Source organism: Capricornis sumatraensis, chromosome 14 (assembly GCF_032405125.1).
Source record: "Capricornis sumatraensis isolate serow.1 chromosome 14, serow.2, whole genome shotgun sequence".
NCBI classification, from domain to species: Eukaryota; Metazoa; Chordata; class Mammalia; order Artiodactyla; family Bovidae; genus Capricornis; species Capricornis sumatraensis.
In genome coordinates this window covers 20,618,944-20,636,943 of record NC_091082.1, presented here as the reverse complement: position 1 = coordinate 20,636,943, position 18,000 = coordinate 20,618,944, and positions in this window count along the sequence as shown.

Here is an 18,000-nt window from a genome sequence, read left to right as displayed (position 1 = left end):
TTTCTTTTATCAGGTACTTTAAAATCTCTTACTGGGAGAGTACAAAGCGAGTTTATGGAGTTGTAATACACTCTTAAACCATAAGTGGGCAATCTCATGACATTATAAATTCAGGAAACTATCTGTCTTCATGCTGCTGCATGGGAGACTGTTTAGCATCATACAGATGATTTTAAATACCATTTGTATTGTTCAAAACTTCACTTTTGTAAAAAGAGAAATTCTGAACCAAAACACAACCCTTCATTTAGTATATCAACTATTTCTTTGCAACCAGGATCTGCTACATAATGATGCAGTGGTTATCTAAACTGCTATGGCCCTCAGATTAATGACAAAGAAAAAATGGCATATATATATATATATATATATGCCATTGATTAAACCGTCAAAATAGATCACTTGGTTTAATTCTGTGGCATCACACAGGCATGTATGAAATAGGCCTTGTAGGTGGGAAGGATTGATTTTTTTAGCTCAATAAAAATATAAAGGAAAGAGGAGGAATAACGAGGATGGATAAGTGTATATATGATGAGCTGCACAGCAGTACCTACCACATAAAACAAAAAATTACTGCAACATTATCTACTCAAATAAGTATGGAGTTAAGCATTCACTCCTTCAGCACTGTAATTTGTTTATAGAACTCAAAGAGATTTTCAAAATGCATTTCTTTTGAGATGTTCCTACGTCATACTCTTTCTACATGTAAATGTCCTCCGTTTTGACCAACTCTGCAACCCACGGACTGTGGTCCACCAGGCTCCTCTGTCCATGGGATTTTCCAGGCAAGAATACTGGAGTGGATTGCCATTTCCTACTCCACTATGTGTAAACATTCCATGATAATTTTGAATAATTTAATGTCAATATGAGAAGCTATAAAGATTCAATAGATCTTCCATGTTTCCATTTTGTTTTCAGAGATTTACTTAATTTTGTTGATATGTCTATTTTACAGATTATTTGAACATTAGAAAATGGAGGGAAAATAGCAGGATTTATGTTTCCACAGGCTACTCATTTGATAAACAAAATTCTGTCTACTCTTTGTCTTTAAAAATAAACATTTAAACACATGCAAATGGAGTGTTCCCTGGATACTTGCAAATTCTTTAAAGGAAAACATAATGAACACTGATTGTGAATATTCAGTGTTCCTTAATCAGCACTTAATGGAAAAGAGCTATACTCTGCAACATTTATTTGGAAGGACTCAGCCTTAATTTAGCCTGTATTTAAAGAGGAAATTTAAAAATTATTCCTAGAGACAGAAAAAGAAAACGTTATTTATTTATTTTTATTGTTGCCTCTATTTATTTATTTTTAATATAAATTTATTTATTTTAATTGGAAGTTAATTACTTTACAATATTGTATTGGTTTTGCCATACTTTAAAATAGAAATTAAAATCACATTCGTCCTTTTAGACAAAAACACCATGATCTTGGTTATTCCCTAGGTCACATGCTGGTAAGAGGCAGAGCTGGTAGGAAGAGTGCTTTCCACCTGGGCCACAACCATCACATTGTTCCCACAAGAGCAGAGCAACGTCCTTCCCATTAGGACCTTGCTGAGGCCAGAAATCTACTATCCTACTCAACCTCAAATACTTAGGGGCCCTTTCCTTTCGTTCAACATGCAAACTGCCCTTTTACAGTCAGTTTGCAAAGTCCTTCTGGTTACCTTAGAGCAAGACTTCCTCAGTGACTGCCTCAGGTTTTCTCTAAGAATGCCCAGGCAGTCACAAGTCAGACTTTCACCACCCAGAAGCAGATGGTGGGTAGTGGGTAAAAATACAGTAGGTGTCAATGAGATCTGTTAAAAAATGGATGTTGAATCACCTCTCACAGATTCCAGTCAAAGGCCCTCAACAGCAATTCTTTCCCCTTATCTCCTCAACTATAATCATAGGTTTTCTGACTTAGAAAAGAAAACTGCCAGTTTGAGGAATAAAATCAGTTTTCAGGTATTTGGAACACTTAGTAGTGATGAATTTTGGTAAAATATCAGATCTTTATCTTTGATATGTTGTTCTCTGTAGGTCTCTTTTACTGCATATACTACTTTATTCATCAGTTATCACTGATGAGTGATTTTACAGATGAGATTTTTAAATAATTTGCCAAAAAATGAATAACGTCATTAACATTCCCGGTAACATTCTTAAATATTCAACAATTGTTTAATTCCATTTTCTAAAAATATTTACATCAGCTTTAAGAGATGAATTACTTATATTAAAAACTAAGCTAAGCAGTAAAGCAGTAATAAAATAGTGACATAGATATAATCTTCAAATTATAAGAAGAGTTTTCCCAAGCCTAGTGTTTTCCATTTCCTGATAGTTTTTACTATGTGTGTGAAAGTTGCTCAGTTATGTCCAACTCTTTGTGAACACCCATGATTGTGGCCCACCAGCTCCTATGTCCATGAATTCTCCAGGCAAGAACACTGCAGTGAGTAGCCATTCCCTTCTCTAGGGGCTGTTTCCAACATAGAGATCAAACCTACACCTCTTGAGTTTCCTGCATTGGCAGGCAGATTCTTTGCCACTGCAACACCTGGGAAGACTATAAGTTTATGCAGATACTTGCTTCAGTTCAGTTCAGTTCAGTCGCTCAGTCATGTCCGACTCTTTGCAACTCCATGAATCGCAGCACGCCAGGCCTCCCTGTCCATCACCAACTCCTGGAGTTCACTCAGACTCACGTCCATCGAGTCAGTGATCCCATCTCATCCTCTGTCGTCCCCTTCTTCTCCTGCCCCCAATCCCTCCCAGCATCAGAGTCTTTTCCAGTGAGTCAACTCTTTGCATGAGGTGGCCAAACTACTGGAGTTTCAGCTTTAGCATCATTCCTGCCAAAGAAATCCCAGGGCTGATCTCCTTAACAATGCACTGGTTGGATCTCCTTGAAGTCCAAGGTATTCTCAAGAGTCTTCTCCAACACCACAGTTCAAAAGCTTCAATTCTTCGGCACTCAGCTTTCTTCACAGTCCAACTCTCACATCCATACATGACCACTGGAAAAACCATAGCCTTGACTAGACGGACCTTTGTTGGCAAAGTAATGTCTCTGCTTTTCAATATGCTAATTAGGTTGGTCATAACTTTTCCTCCAAGGAGTAAGCATCTTTTAATTTCATGGCTGCAGTCACCATCTGCAATGACTTTGGAGCCCAAAAAAATGAAGTCTGACACTGTTTCCACTGTTTCCCTTTTCCCAAGAAGTGACGGGACCAGATGCCATGATCTTCGTTTTCTGAATGTTGAGCTTTAAGCCAGCTTTTTCACTCTCTACTTTTACTTTCATCAAGAGGCTTTTTAGTTCCTCTTCACTTTCTGCCGAAGTATCTATTTCAACCTCAAAATATAATCAACTTTTTTTATACTAATACTATATTATAAACAACTAAAATCTTTTGGGCATTACAAACATGAGCTAGTGTCAAATTTCTTTCTCCAAACTTTTTTTTCATTCTGTGTTTATACAGAACTCATTCTATTTACTTTCATTGTTTTACTTTTTTATATAGTGTTTCAGATTTTGTGTGGTGTAGTTATTATGTATGTATCCATAATATTCCCAATGAGCATATATGTTGATATAATAAAAGCAAAGAAGAATGTTTTTTTTTGTTTCCTTTCCAATATCTTTTCTAATGAGTTTAATAGCATCCTGGCTTTTAAACAAACAGTAGCATCCTGGCCCATAGCTTTGGAAAATAGTCTAGATTTATTTTCCAATATTTCAAGGAACGTTGAAATCTATTATCTAGGACTTGAAGTTTAAATTAAATGGACCTTCCCTTTCATTTAAATGGAAGCTGATCAGCTAATCTTCTGAATTATACAAGCCATGTCCTAAAATAAGTAATCAATAATACTCATTGTTAGATAACTAAGTGAAAGTCACTCAGTCGTGTCTGACTCTTTGTGACCCTGTGGACTATACAGTCCAAAGAGATTCATTTTTTAAAGAGAGGAAATTCCCCTTAAAAACAAAAACAGTCTGGTCTCAGTATCATAGCCTTCATACATTTATTTCTTATGCAAAAACTCCATTTCTAACATTCTCCCACACAATCCTTGTATCAGTTTCACCCAATTATATCTTATGTGGGCCTGATTTTCTTCCCAGCTACACAGTTTTGTAATTTATTTCATGGTGATGCCAATTAATTTAAAATGAACTCTTTTCACAACTATGTGGAAAAGGTGGGATGTTGTCACAGCAGTAATCAATTATTATATGAATAAAGGGCACTCGCTCTGTGTTCCTCTTAGTGTTTTGTCAGATATGTCTTTGCATTTTAATTGGGAAGCATGGGGAATGAATTTTTAAAAAAAACTACTTACTTTAGCTATGCCACTTCAGAGGAATTTTATATGTTTTATTAAAATTACTATTTATAGTGTACATTTGAATGTAAAATATATATGCATAATTAATTATCATAATACATGGATAGATATTAGTGTGTTTCCAAGTATAACAAACAGAAGGTGGGAAAATAATATTTCTAACAGTAACCTCATTTCTCTAAGAAACATAATTTTTCTCTCTTTATTTCATTTAAGATACAAAAATGGGATAGGATGTCTAGTAGAGACAAAAAATTTAATTGGGTTATTGTTTAGCCATTGAATATTTATGTCTTGTGTTATATCCAGATTGAAGTCAGCAATGAATATTTCTGGAAAAAGAAACCTGTCTTCATGAGTTTACATTTTTCCCTGAGGTGATGACTGTTTAGTTATTCCTGGATATCTCACATAAAACATTTATTTCATCAACTTATATTTTTACAATAAGAATTTTGAAGTAGTAAATTTTTAACAAATATGGTATAGTTTCCTTATTCTGATACTTTTACTCATTTTGTGCATTAGGGAAAATAAGTTGTAAATTAATTTTATAAATGATGATGTGCTGTGCTTAGCCGATCCCGACTCTGTGACCCCATGGGCTGCAGCCCACCGGGCTCCTCTGTCCATGGGGGTTCTCCAGGCGAGAATACTGGAGAGGGTGGCCATGTCCTCCTCAAGAGTTGGCTTGGATATAAAATATTATAAATATCTGGGGCTTTTTAAAAACTGATAAAAAATTAAGTGTTTCATAATGTAGGTTATATTAAATATTCTTATAATTGTTTCATCTATTTTAATTAAACTATCTTATTTTTAAAATATCAGTTTAGGTTTTTAAAAGTCAATATTTTTTTTAAAGTAAATATTTTTGTGAGTGATGCCTTTGAATTATTATTTTTGTTCTACTTTCCAAATACATCGTGTTTACCACAAAGACATAATCAGGAATCAAAACCACAAAGCTGGTTTTCATTACTGCTTATAAACAGAAAAGACAGAGGAAATTCCTATTATGTACTAGGGAAAATATATTTTGAAATTCATATTTCAAAGCAGTATTTCTTTAATACCTGAACATGAATCTTTTTTGAGATCATACCAAAATCCAGTATTAAAAACCAAGAGCACATTGATGGAGATTTAAATGTGGAGTTTATGATTGAATTATTAAAAATTTGCTTTAAAAGCATGTTTATTGCCAAACAATTCTATAAACTCTTTTATAGGATTTTATTTTTTGCTAGAAGTGGTCTTTTATAAAGAGTAAATAAGCCCCAACAATAGAAGGTTAAAGATTGATTGAAAACTCAATATGTTTTAAGCCAGATAAAAGCCATTCTCCCAAATGTAGTTTTTATATTAAGTGGTAGAAGTCAATGAAGAGTAAAAAGTATCAAGCCATTGCACAATGGCTTAAAGTAAATTTAGAACTTCATTGAAAACTCTAAAGTTGTATGTATCTACAAACACATACATATACCCAATTAGGAAACTCTGTTTCTACCTTTTGAAAGAATTCATTACTTGTTTCAATTGATTCTTTTTAAGCTCAAATAAACTGTATTTCATAATACCTCTATTTCAAATAGGAGTAAAGCCTCAGAAAAAAATAAAATGCAAGTAAATATTATATATTTTTTCTAAATTAATAACTGAAAAAAGAGGCTAACTGTAAGCAAAATATATTTATTTTCTCATTCTGTAATTAGAATGGAATCATTTGCCCTGAAACATAAATGAACATTTCTTGAGTCAATGCTGAAAGTGTATTTATGAGTCTAAAATTAAGAAGTCATTTTGACGTTTTTCTTTTGATCTCAGATCCAATTAATTGATAAGTGCTACCTATTTAATTTATTTTCATCAGCACTGTCATTGCTATAAATCAGAGCGACATCACTTTTTCTGCCTTTCCAACAGGCACCTAACTGGCACCCACTTTGCCAGTCTTACTTCACTGGGACTCACTTTTGTGTTCTACAGAGAGTTTTCTGAATGAAAAATCCTATCAAGTCACCCTCTTGCCTAAACGTTTAATGGACACTCACACATAGGACAATCTCCAAACTTCTTGGTCTGGCATATAAATGTCTTCAGTCTTCATAGTTCTTGATTTTTGAGCCTAATCTCTCTTGTACTATCTACCCCTCTTCTCTATACTAGCCTATATTCCGGTAATACTAAATCATTACAATCGATTACACCATGTTCAAGTATTTATATCCATTGCTCCGTCTGTCAGAAATATCACCCCCTGGACAACCTGGTTAAAATGCTCTGGTCTTTTGACTCCGTTCCAAGAGGGCTTTTGTGACACTTGATGCCACTCTATCCTTTTAACCTGAATCCAGACTCACTAGATGAACCTAATCTGTACCTTTATTAGGATATGAGTCATGTATTATAATTTATATCCATATTCATATTAAAAAATCCACTAGTATATCCAGCTTTTGTGAGCAAGACACTGATACCTGGAGGGCACATGATGGTTTTAGGTTTGTTGTATAACAACATATTGATATCTTGTTACATATTCCATGAGAGTTGATAATAGTCCAAAATCTCTCATGAAGGCAGAAGCTATGTAATTTTCATAAGCTCAGATCTTTTTTTTGTTTTGTTTAAAATCTCAGAGATTATCAAAATACCTGCTCAGATACCTTTATGCTTTTTAAGCTCCTTATTTGACTGCAAGTCATCTTGTTCAACAAGATCAGAACCAGTTAAAGTGGGGAAACATAAAAATAAACAAGTAAATAAGTATTATTAAAATATTTTTCTCTGAGTATGAATCTATGATTTTTAACTTCAGCTTATCACCTCTGTCTTTTGAATTCATATCCACCATAAAAGGTCTTCAAATTACAGTTCTAGTTTCTCAAAAGTGAATGAGAACCTCAAGAAATAGTCCGAGTATAGGAATTCTTCCTGATTTTTAATTTTCCAAGTATGGGAGCCCAATCTAGGGCAGTCATCACTCAGAATATTTACAGTGATTCCCTACATTTTCTGACCCGGGGTACAGACGAGGCCAGCTATTTAGAGCAACAGGCACACCAGCTTCCCGGTGCTGCCCTCCTTGCCAGTGCCTCCCTGGTGACTCTGCATCTGCAGGCTGTGGGTTAAGAGAGAATAGTTTCCTTGTGCCTGAGCTATAAAACCCCAATTAGCCCTCCTGTTAGCCCAAACCTACACCTCAGAAGAAAATGTCACTGTGCAAAAGTAATAAGCTTTCTAGTCATTGTGAGCCAGAAAGCATAAAGATGTCCACATTAAACAGAGGTGATTGACAAGAAGCATAGGTGCTTTCAGAACTGGGCAATTCTAAGCAGAGGCCTGGGACAGCCAAGCATGCCAGCCTCTGGCTATGGCTTCAACCAGACTTAACTGCACAGCAATTAACTAGCAATTCATTTTTGTTGAGTCTTCTCAAAGTTTTCAGTGTCAACGTCAGTTGAGTCGCTCATTGCAACCTCATGGCATGCAGCATGCCAGTCTTGCTTGTCCATCACCAACTCACAGAGCTTATTCAAATTCAGGTCCATCAAGTCAGTGATGCCATCCAAACATCTCATCCTCAGTCATCCACTTCTTCTCCTGCCTTCAATCTTTCCCAACATCAGGGCATTTTCCAACGAGACAGTTTTTCGCATCAGGTGGAAAAAGTATTGGAGCTTCAGCTTCAGCATCAGTCTTTCCAATGAATAATCAGGACCAATTTCCTTAAGAATTGGCTGGTTTGATCTCCTTGCAGTCCAAGGGACTCTCAAGAGTCTTCTCCAACATCACAGTTCAAAAGCATCAGTTCTTCAGGGCTCAGCCTTGTTTATGATTCAACTCTTGCATCCAAACATGACTCCTGGGAAAACCATAGTTTGCCACACAGGCCTTTGTTGGCAAAGTAATGTCTCAGCTTTTTAATATGCTGTCTAGGTTGGTCACAGTTTTTCTTCCAAGGAGCAAGTGTCTTTTAATTTCATGGCTGCACTCACCATCTGCTGACAGACAGAAACTAAAGTCTGTCACTGTTTCCATTGTTTCCCCATCTATTTGCCATGAAGTGATGGGACCAGATGCCATGATCTTAGTTTTTTGAATGTTGAGTTTTAAGACTTTTTTACTCTCCTCTTTCACTTTCTGCACTCAATATGCCAGCAAGTTTGGAAAACTCAGCAGTGGCCACAGGACTGGAAAAGGTCCGTTTTCATTCCAATTCCAAAGAAAGCCAATGCCAAACAATGCTCAAACTACCGCACAATTGCACTCATCTCACATGCTAGTAAAGTAATGCTCAAAATTCTCCAAGCCAGGCTTCAGCAATACATGAACCGTGAACTCCCTGATGTTCAAGCTGGCTTTAGAAAAGGCAGAGGAACCAGAGATCAAATTGCCAACATCCGCTGGATCATGGAAAAAGCAAGAGAGTTCCAGAAAAACATCTATTTCTGCTTTCTTGACTATGCCAAAGCCTTTGACTGTGTGGATCACAATAAACTGTGGAAAATTCTGAAAGAGATGGGAATACCAGACCACCTAACCTGCCTCTTGAGAAATCTGTATGCAGGTCAGGAAGCAACAGTTAGAATTAGACATGGAACAACAGACTGGTTCCAAATAGGAAAAGGAGTCCGTCAAGGCTGTATATTGTCACCCTGCTTATTTAACTTCTATGCAGAGTACATCATGAGAAACGCTGGACTGGAAGAAACACAAGCTGGAAGCAAGATTGCTGGGAGAAATATCAATAACCTCAGATATGCAGATGACACCACCCTTATGGCAGAAAGTGAAGAGGAACTAAAAAGCCTCTTGATGAAAGTGAAAGAGGAGAGTGAAAAAGTTGGCTTAAAGCTCAACATTCAGAAAATGAAGATCATGGCATCTAGTTCCATCACTTCATGGGAAATAGATGGGGAAACAGTAGAAACAGTGTCAGACTTTATTTTTAGGGGCTCCAAAATCATGGCAGATGGTGACTGCAGCCATGAAATTAAAAGATGCTTACTCCTTGGAAGAAAAGTTATGACCAACCTAGATAGCATATTCAAGAGCGGAGACATTACTTTGCCGACTAAGGTCCGCCTAGTCAAGGCTATGGTTTTTCCTGTGGTCATGTATGGATGTGAGAGTTGGACTGTGAAGAAAGCTGAATGCTGAAGAATTGATCCATTTGAACTGTGGTGTTGGAGAAGACTCTTGAGGGTCCCTTGGACTGCAAGGAGACCCAGCCAGTCCATTCTGAAGGAGATCAGCCCTGGGATTTCTTTGGAAGGACTGATGCTAAAGCTGAAACTCCAGTACTTTGGCCACCTCATGCGAAGAGTTGACTCATTGGAAAAGACTCTGATGCTGGGAGAGATTGGGGGCAGGAGGAGAAGGGGACGACTGAGGATGAGATGGCTGGATGGCATCAATGACTCGATGGACATGAGTCTGAGTGAACTCTGGGAGTTCGTGATGGACAGGGAGGCCTGGCGTGCTGCGATTTATGGGGTCGCAAAGAGTTGGACACGACTTAGCGACTGAACTGAACTGAACTTTCACTTTCACTTTCATTCAGAGGCTCATTAGTTCCTCTTTGCTTTCTGCCATAAGAGTGGTATCATAGGTGTACCCGAGTTTATTATTGATATTTCTCCCAGCAGTCTTGATTCCAGCTTGTGCTATATTCATACTGGCATTTCACATGATGTACTCTACATATAAGTTAAATAAACAGAGTGACAATATACACCCTTGATTTACTCCTTTCCCAATTTGGAACCAGTCTTGTTGTTCTATGTCCGGTTCTAACTGTTGCTTCTTGACCTGCGTACAGATTTCTCAGGAGGCAGGTAAGGTGGTCTGGTATTCCCATCTCTTTAAGAACTTTCCACAGATTGTTGTGATCCACAAAGGCCTTGGCATAGTCAAAAACACACAGTAGATGTTTTTCTGGAATTTTCTTGCTTTTTTAATGATCCAGCAGATGTTGGCAATTTCATCTCTGGTTCCTCTGCCTTTTCTAAATTCAGCTTGAACATCTGGAATTTCTTGGTAAATGAACTGTTGTAGCCTCGCTTGGAGAATTTTGAGCATTACTTTGCTAGCATATGAAATGAGTGCAATTGTGCATAGTTTGAACATTCTTTGGTGTTGCCTTCCTTTGTGATTGCAATGAAAACTGACCTTTTCCAGTCCTGTGGGCACTGCTGAGTTTTCCAAATTTGCTGGTATATTAAGTGCAGCACTTTCTCAGCAAAATCTTTTAGAATTTGAAATAGCTCCACTGGAATTTCATCACCTCCACTAGCTTTGTTCTTAGTGATTCTTCCTAAGGCACACTTGATTTTGCATTCCAGGATGTCTGGCTCTAGGTGAGTGATTACACCATCATGGTTTTCGGGGTCATGAAGATCTTTTTTGTATAGTACTTCTGTATATTCTTGCTACCTCTTCTTACTATCTTCTGTTTTTGTTAGGTCCATACCATTTCTGCCCTTTATTGTGTCCATCTTTGCATGAAATGTTCCCTTGATGTCTCTAATTTTCTTGAAGAGATCTCTAGTCTTTCTCATTCTATTGTTTTCCTCTATTTCTTTGCATTGCTCACTTAGGAAGGCTTTCTTATCTCTCTTTGCTATTCTTTGGAACTCCGCATTCAGATGAATATATTTTTCCTTTTCTCCTTTGCCTTTCACTTCTCTTTTTTTCTCAGCTATTTATAAGGCCTTCTCAGAAAACCATTTTGCCTTTTTACATTTGTTTTTCTTGGGGATGGTCCTGATCACTGCCTCCTGTACAATGTCACAAACCTTTCAGTGTGGTCTCGATCAAGTCAACTCTGTCTTCCTGCACCAACTTTGTTTGTGTATTATTTAATCAAATAATGCATTAACAATAATAAGTAAAACTTACATTTTAAAAAATGAAAAAAAAATCACTGTCTCTTGATAAGAGCTACCCTAGTGGCTCAGATGGTAAAGAATCTGCCTGCACTTGGGGAGAACTGGGTTTGATACCCTAGAGAAGAGAATGGCTACTCACTCCAGTATTCTTGCCTGGAGAATCCCAAAGAGTTGAACATATCTGAGCAAGGAGATGAGCACTAGCAACTGTGATTTAATACTGTGGAAACCAGATGGTGCATTAAAAAAAGTAGAGAAAGTGGAACAATTCAGAGAGGACTTTCATAGGATTTTTGTTAAGAGAACACTCAGACTGAGTTTTAAGATGGACAAAACCCACACGTAGTTGTCCAGCATCAAGCTGTATTATGCCAAATACTTTGTGTGGATCACAACAAACTGGGAGAAATTCTTAAAGAGATGAAAACACTAGATCATCTTATCTGCCTCCTGAGAAATCTGTAGGCAGATCAAGAAGCAATAGTTAGAACCAGACATGGAACAACCTTCTGGTTATAAATTGGGAAAGAAGTATGTCAAGGCTGTGTCACTCTGCTATTTAATTTAAATGCAGAGTACATCATACGGAATGCTGGGCTGGATGAAGCACAAGCTGGAATCAAGATTGCTGGGAGAAATATCAGTAATCTTAGATATACAGATGACACCATCCTTATGGCAGAAAGTGAAGAGGAACTAAGGAGCCTCTCGATGAAAGTGAAAGAGGAGAGTGAAAAAGCTGGCTTAAAAGTCAACTTTCAAAAAGCAGAGACCATGGCATCTGGTCCCATCATTTCATGGCAAATAGATGGGGAAACAGTGAGAACAGTTACAGACTATATTTTCCTAGGCTCCAAAATCATGGCAGATGGTGAGTGCAGCCATGAAATTAAAAGACACTTGCTCCTTGGAAGAAAAGCTATGACCAACCTAGACAGCATATTAAAAAGCAGAGACATTACTTTACCGGCAAAGGTCCGTCTGGTCAAAGCTATGGTTTTTCCAGGAGCCATGTATGGATGCGAGAGTTGGACCATAAAGAAAGCTGAGCGCCAAAGAATTGATGCTTTTGAACTGTGGTGTTGGAGAAGACTGAACAGCCCCTTGGACTTCAAGATCAAATCAGTCAATCCTAAAGGAAGTCAGTCCTGAATATTCAGTGGAAGAATTGATGTTGAAGCTGAGACTCCCGTACTTTGGCCACAAATGCAAAGAATGGACTCATTGGAAAAGACCCTGATGCTGGGAAAAATTGAAGGTAGGAGGAGAAGGGGACGACAGAGGATGAGATGGTTGGATGGCATCAGTGACTTGATGACATGAGTTTGAGCAGGCTCTGGGAGTTGGTGATGGACAGGGAAACCTGGTGTGCTGTGATTCATGGGGTCGCAAAGAGTCGATATGACTGAGACACTAAACTGGCAGCTGACTGAAGTTGTATTAAAATTCTGAAAGAACTGAGAGCCAAATAGGAAAGATGGAGGTGGCCCACTTATCATCAAAGCATAACTTTCTAAGAGTTGAAAATATCATTTAAATGCAAATATAAAATAAATACATACTGACAAGATCATTTGACATCTTAATAAGGGAACATGGAGGATAGTTAAGTCTTTTCAAATGAGAGATCTTAAACTATGCACAATCAATTGAAGATGCTAAAAGGTAATTACAAAGCTATATGTGAAACTAATTAACGTCCTATAGCCATATTCTTTTCTACCAGACACAAATCCATTGCTTCTCCAACAGACAAAATTCATTGACAACTTATCCATGTTATCATAAACCCATATTGAGTCCAAATTCTGATTAATAGTAAGTAGTAAATCAAAAATAGCTCATTCTCCCAGAGCAGGGACTGGCATACTTTTTCTGTAAAGTGCCTGATATCTACGTATACAGAAAGATATAAATATCTATATACATAGAGATATAAATACCTTTTTAGGCCTGATAGGAAATATTTTAGTATTTGCATGCCATATAAAATCTGTCTCATATTGGTTTCTTTTTTTTTTTTTTTTTACTTTATATAAATGTAAAAAATCCATACTTAGTTCAGGGGCTGAAAAAACAGGCCTTGGTCTGGACCTTACTTGTGGGCTGAACAAACAGGTCTTAGTCTGGATCTTACTTGTGGGCTGTAATTCACTAAATCCCTGCCTTAGACAATCAAATAATCCTTGAATAAGCCTGTTGCACAAGCTCTAGTGTGACACTGAAAAAAACCTTGCATCTTCCCTTGCCTTTCTTCCAAGATCTGGGTAATCCACTCATCACAGAAAGGAGGTCCCAGAGGCATAAAGACTTGATTAGCACGAAGCTCTAAAGCAGAATCCACAACTGGGACTGGAATGTGACCTCAGTGTCCTGCTTTCTCGTCTCTCTTAATCACATATATGCAGACAATACACACACACACACAAACACACATGCCAATGAGTTTTGATAAACTATTTTTTAAAGACTATTTCACTTAGTCATTCAATAATATATACATAGGATGTTTAATAAGAAATTCAGTTGGCATTGTTTTCCATATTTCTATATTAGGTGGTTGTAATCGTCATCTTTTACACGCAAAAAATGTCAAAGCCAGTTGAAGAGTCAAGAGCTAAAAGAGAAGAGAGAGAATCTAGAAGGAAGAATTAAAGAAGAAGCGCTGACTAGGACGAGAAATAGATATATTTTATCCCTTCAAGAGAGTTGTCAGAGTCCAAGAAGGCAAACAGAAACCATTCTGGGTATGTTAAAAAGAGGAAATTTAATACACAAACTAGTTATAAAAGTGAGGGTGAGCTGAAAAGCTAAGCAAAGGACAGTGATGAAACACAGACATCAACCTCATCAGGAAGCAGTATTGTCTTAGGGCTAGAGGCACACTACAGGAGGAGGTGTGAACAGACCTCAAGAGTCAGAGGGGTCTGCTGGGGCCAGAACACCATGTGGGCTTGCCTGGCAGAAGTCGGAACCACAGAAAAAAGGCTAAGTTGGAGACATGGAGAAGACACAGTTCCTGCTGGAGGTACCACTCAAGGCAGAGAGACAGGGAAACACTCTGGAGTCTCCCCCCTTTTCCCCAATCCACCCCTGTCTGCAGCTCCCATTTTCCAACCCTCAAAGTGTATTTAAATAAAAAAAAGGAGGAAGGAAGGTATAGAACTAGGGAAAATACAAGAAATGAAGAGAAATTAAGAGAGAAAAAAGCAGGGTGCACAATGAAACATGCTTCTCAAAGGTAAGCTTTCATTTCTGCACAGCAGAAGTTGCCAGCCTCTAATGTACAATTGCACACATTTCACTTGCTTGCAAGATAATGTTCAAAATCCTTCAAGCTAGGCTTCAACAGTATGTAAATCGAGAACTTTCAGATATACAAGCTGGATCTAGGAAAGGCAGAGGAACCAGAGATTAAATCACTAACATCCGTTGGATCATTGAAAACCAAGGAAATTTCAAAAACATCTAATCTGTTTCATTGACTATGCTAACACCTTTGACTGTGTGGATCACAACAAACTGGAAAATTCTTAAAGAGATGGGATTACCTGATGATCTTACCTGTCTTCTGAGAAACCTGTATGCAGGTCAAAAAGCAACAGTTAAAAACTGGACATTGAACAATGGACTGGTTCAAAATCAGGAAAGGAGTATGTCAAGACTGTATATTATCACCCTGCTTATTTTACTCATATGCAGAGTTCACCATGTGAAATGATGGGCTGGATGAATCACAAGCTGGAATTAAGAATGATGGGAGAAATATCAACAACCTCAGATATGTAGATGATACCACGCTAATGGCAGAAAGCAAAGAGGAACTAAAGAGCCTCTTGATGAGGGTTAAAGAGGAAAGTGAAAAAACTGACTTAAAAAAATCAGCGTTCAAAAACTTAGATCATGGCATCTGGTCCCATCACTTCATGGCAAATAGATGGGGAAAATGTGGAAACAGTGACAGATTTTATTTTCTTGGGCCTCAAAATCACTATGGACAGTGACTACAGCCATGAAATTAAGACTCTTGCTCCTTGGAAAAAATGTTATGACAAACCTAGAGAATGTATTGAAAAGCAGAGACATGACTTTGCCAACAAAGGTCCATATAGTCAAAGCTATGGTTTTTCTAATAGTTATGTACTGATGTGAGAGTTGGACGTAAAGAAAGCTAAGCACCAAAGAACTGATGCTTTCAAATTGCGGTGTTGGAGAAGACTATTGAGAGACACTTGGACTGCAAGGAGAGCAAACCAGTCAATCCTAAAGGAAATCAACCCTGAATATTCTTTGGAAGAACTGATGCTGAAGCTGAGCTCCAATATTTGGCCACCCAATGTGAAGAGCCAACTCACTGGAAAAGGCCTTGATGCTGGGAAAGATTGAGGGCAAAAGGGAAAGAGGATAATAGAGGATGAGATGGTTGGATGGCATCACTGACTCAATGGACATGAGTTTGAGTAAACTTCAGTAGATAGTGAAGGACAGAAAAGCCTGGCATGCTGCACTTTATGGGGTCACAAAGAGTCAAACACAACTTAGTGACTGAACGACAAATAAACCACCCAAATTAACCTATGAAAGACAGTGTGTTAACAAGAAAGGTAAAAAACTATAAAATATACATAACCAGCTAATGTCAAACATATCTATCACCATTAACATAATTATCAGACACTATTAAAAATCTAGATTTGCATAATGAGAAAGAATACCATTATATATCCCTGAATTTGCATTTTCAAGTAATTCTAAATCAGAAATATAATAGCAAATTATTAGGCTGAATTACTTTTATTAAGCCTACAATATGAAATTAAAAGTTATTTAAATTCAAGTAAAGTACTTAATGAAAATTCTTATTTTATGAAATGCAACTATTATGAAACTATATTTGAGTTATTTAAAACTTTGTTTAAATTAGGCTTCTTAAATATTTTAAGAGAATGCTCCCAAACCTATAAACATATAATCATAATGTTTCATAAATTCAAAATAATATTTAGCAGTAATTAAACTCTACCAGTTTTAAAGTATAACCATATTTGAATGTGAACAAACATAGCGAGTTTTATTAACCAGGCACATTTCAAAACATGCCATAGAAAAAATAGAAATTGGGCGGGGCATGAAATATAAGAAAATAATTGAGGAACTTTATGGTAGAAAATACCTGAAATTTTTTAAATTGTACAACTCTTTTAATTTAAGGTTACTTTTCTCTCAAGTTTAAAATGTTAAGCTTAGGAAAGTAGCAACATTTCAACAAAACATGCAAAGTACTGGCTGTGAAGAGCTATGCTATACATATGCAAATTTAATTTTACCCTTGCTGTAACACTGAATAAATGCACATACTGTGTCATAATGAAGCATTTCTTCTTAGCACTATTTTAAACTTACCATACAGCTCAGCCATCAGTAAAACATTATTTAATATACTAGAAGTACAAGTACTTGTTAAAACCAAAGCTTTCATTAATTAATTCTACATCAGAATGCTGAAAATAACATCTTACCTCCCTGTTCTCCCTTACTGGACGGATATAAGACATTATCCTATTTTCAGGCTAACAAGCTGGCCTTCTGTAATCCCACAGATGCTAGCAGAAGACACAAGACTCCCGAATCTGAAACTAATGATGTTATTACTCAGAGTAAAAGCAGCAGCCAAAGTTTCAGGATCTTTGAGTTCCCGCTCCCACAACATAATGAGCAGAGAGCTAGTTGACACCTGCATACCCAGTGGTTTGTGTTATGAAACGTTGCTGCTGAGCCGCGAACGACACCGGGCTTCTTGGCCTCTGGAGGAGAGGAACTCCATCTGGGGCCAGTGACTTGGCTCCATCCTTGGCTCTGGAGAGAGACACACTATTTTTCAAGGCTGTTTGCAAAAATAGGCTGCTTCCAAGATGGGCAGAAATGTGAGAGGTTCATGGAGAATAGTCTCCGAACAACTACCCAAAGCCTATAAAATAAGTAGTCTTATTAAAGGGAACTTTTAAGGGGAACCTTTAAGTCTTATTAAAGGGGAAATGCTCAGACATCTTTGCTCTATGGACTATGAATGCAGGCCTGCAATGAACTTGCAGGAAGTCATGGCCTGAGAGCAGGAGGCAGTAATCAACAGTGGAAAGGTAACAGTCATTTTTCATTAGAGAAGATACTCTCCACAAAAATGTCAAAGTATACTACTTTGCATGGGATGGGATTTTTCTCTTTGGATGCTCTTCAACAAGCTGCCTACAAATGGATATGAGAAGTGCCCTGAAAAAGAGGCCTATATTTTCTAAACATGGTAAAACTTGGAGTTAAACAGATTGCATTCAAAATAAGTGTCTCAAGTGAGATGACTCAACTGAAACTTCACTGCTCCTGGATCCACTGTTTGCTGTCATCTAAAAAGAAGTCATCATTTCAGATCTTAAGTGTACCAAATCTGGTTTCAGTTGTGTCACATTCCTTGTGGCTCCGTATTTCAGTTATGCAATATTGCAGTGGAGCAATTTTGCCCACTTGAATGACAGCTTCATTTACTATGTTGCTATAGTTCTGAGAACCCTCTGAGTAGACATCAAAGCAATTGCTCCATTTCTACTTAATCAATGTGTGTCTATTGGGAATAATACCAAATAGTGGTGCTATACAAATTTTTAAAATAAATATGTTTTCCACTATAAGAGGCATAGGACACATCCTTATGAATCCACTAATTCATTAAGTACACAGGTATA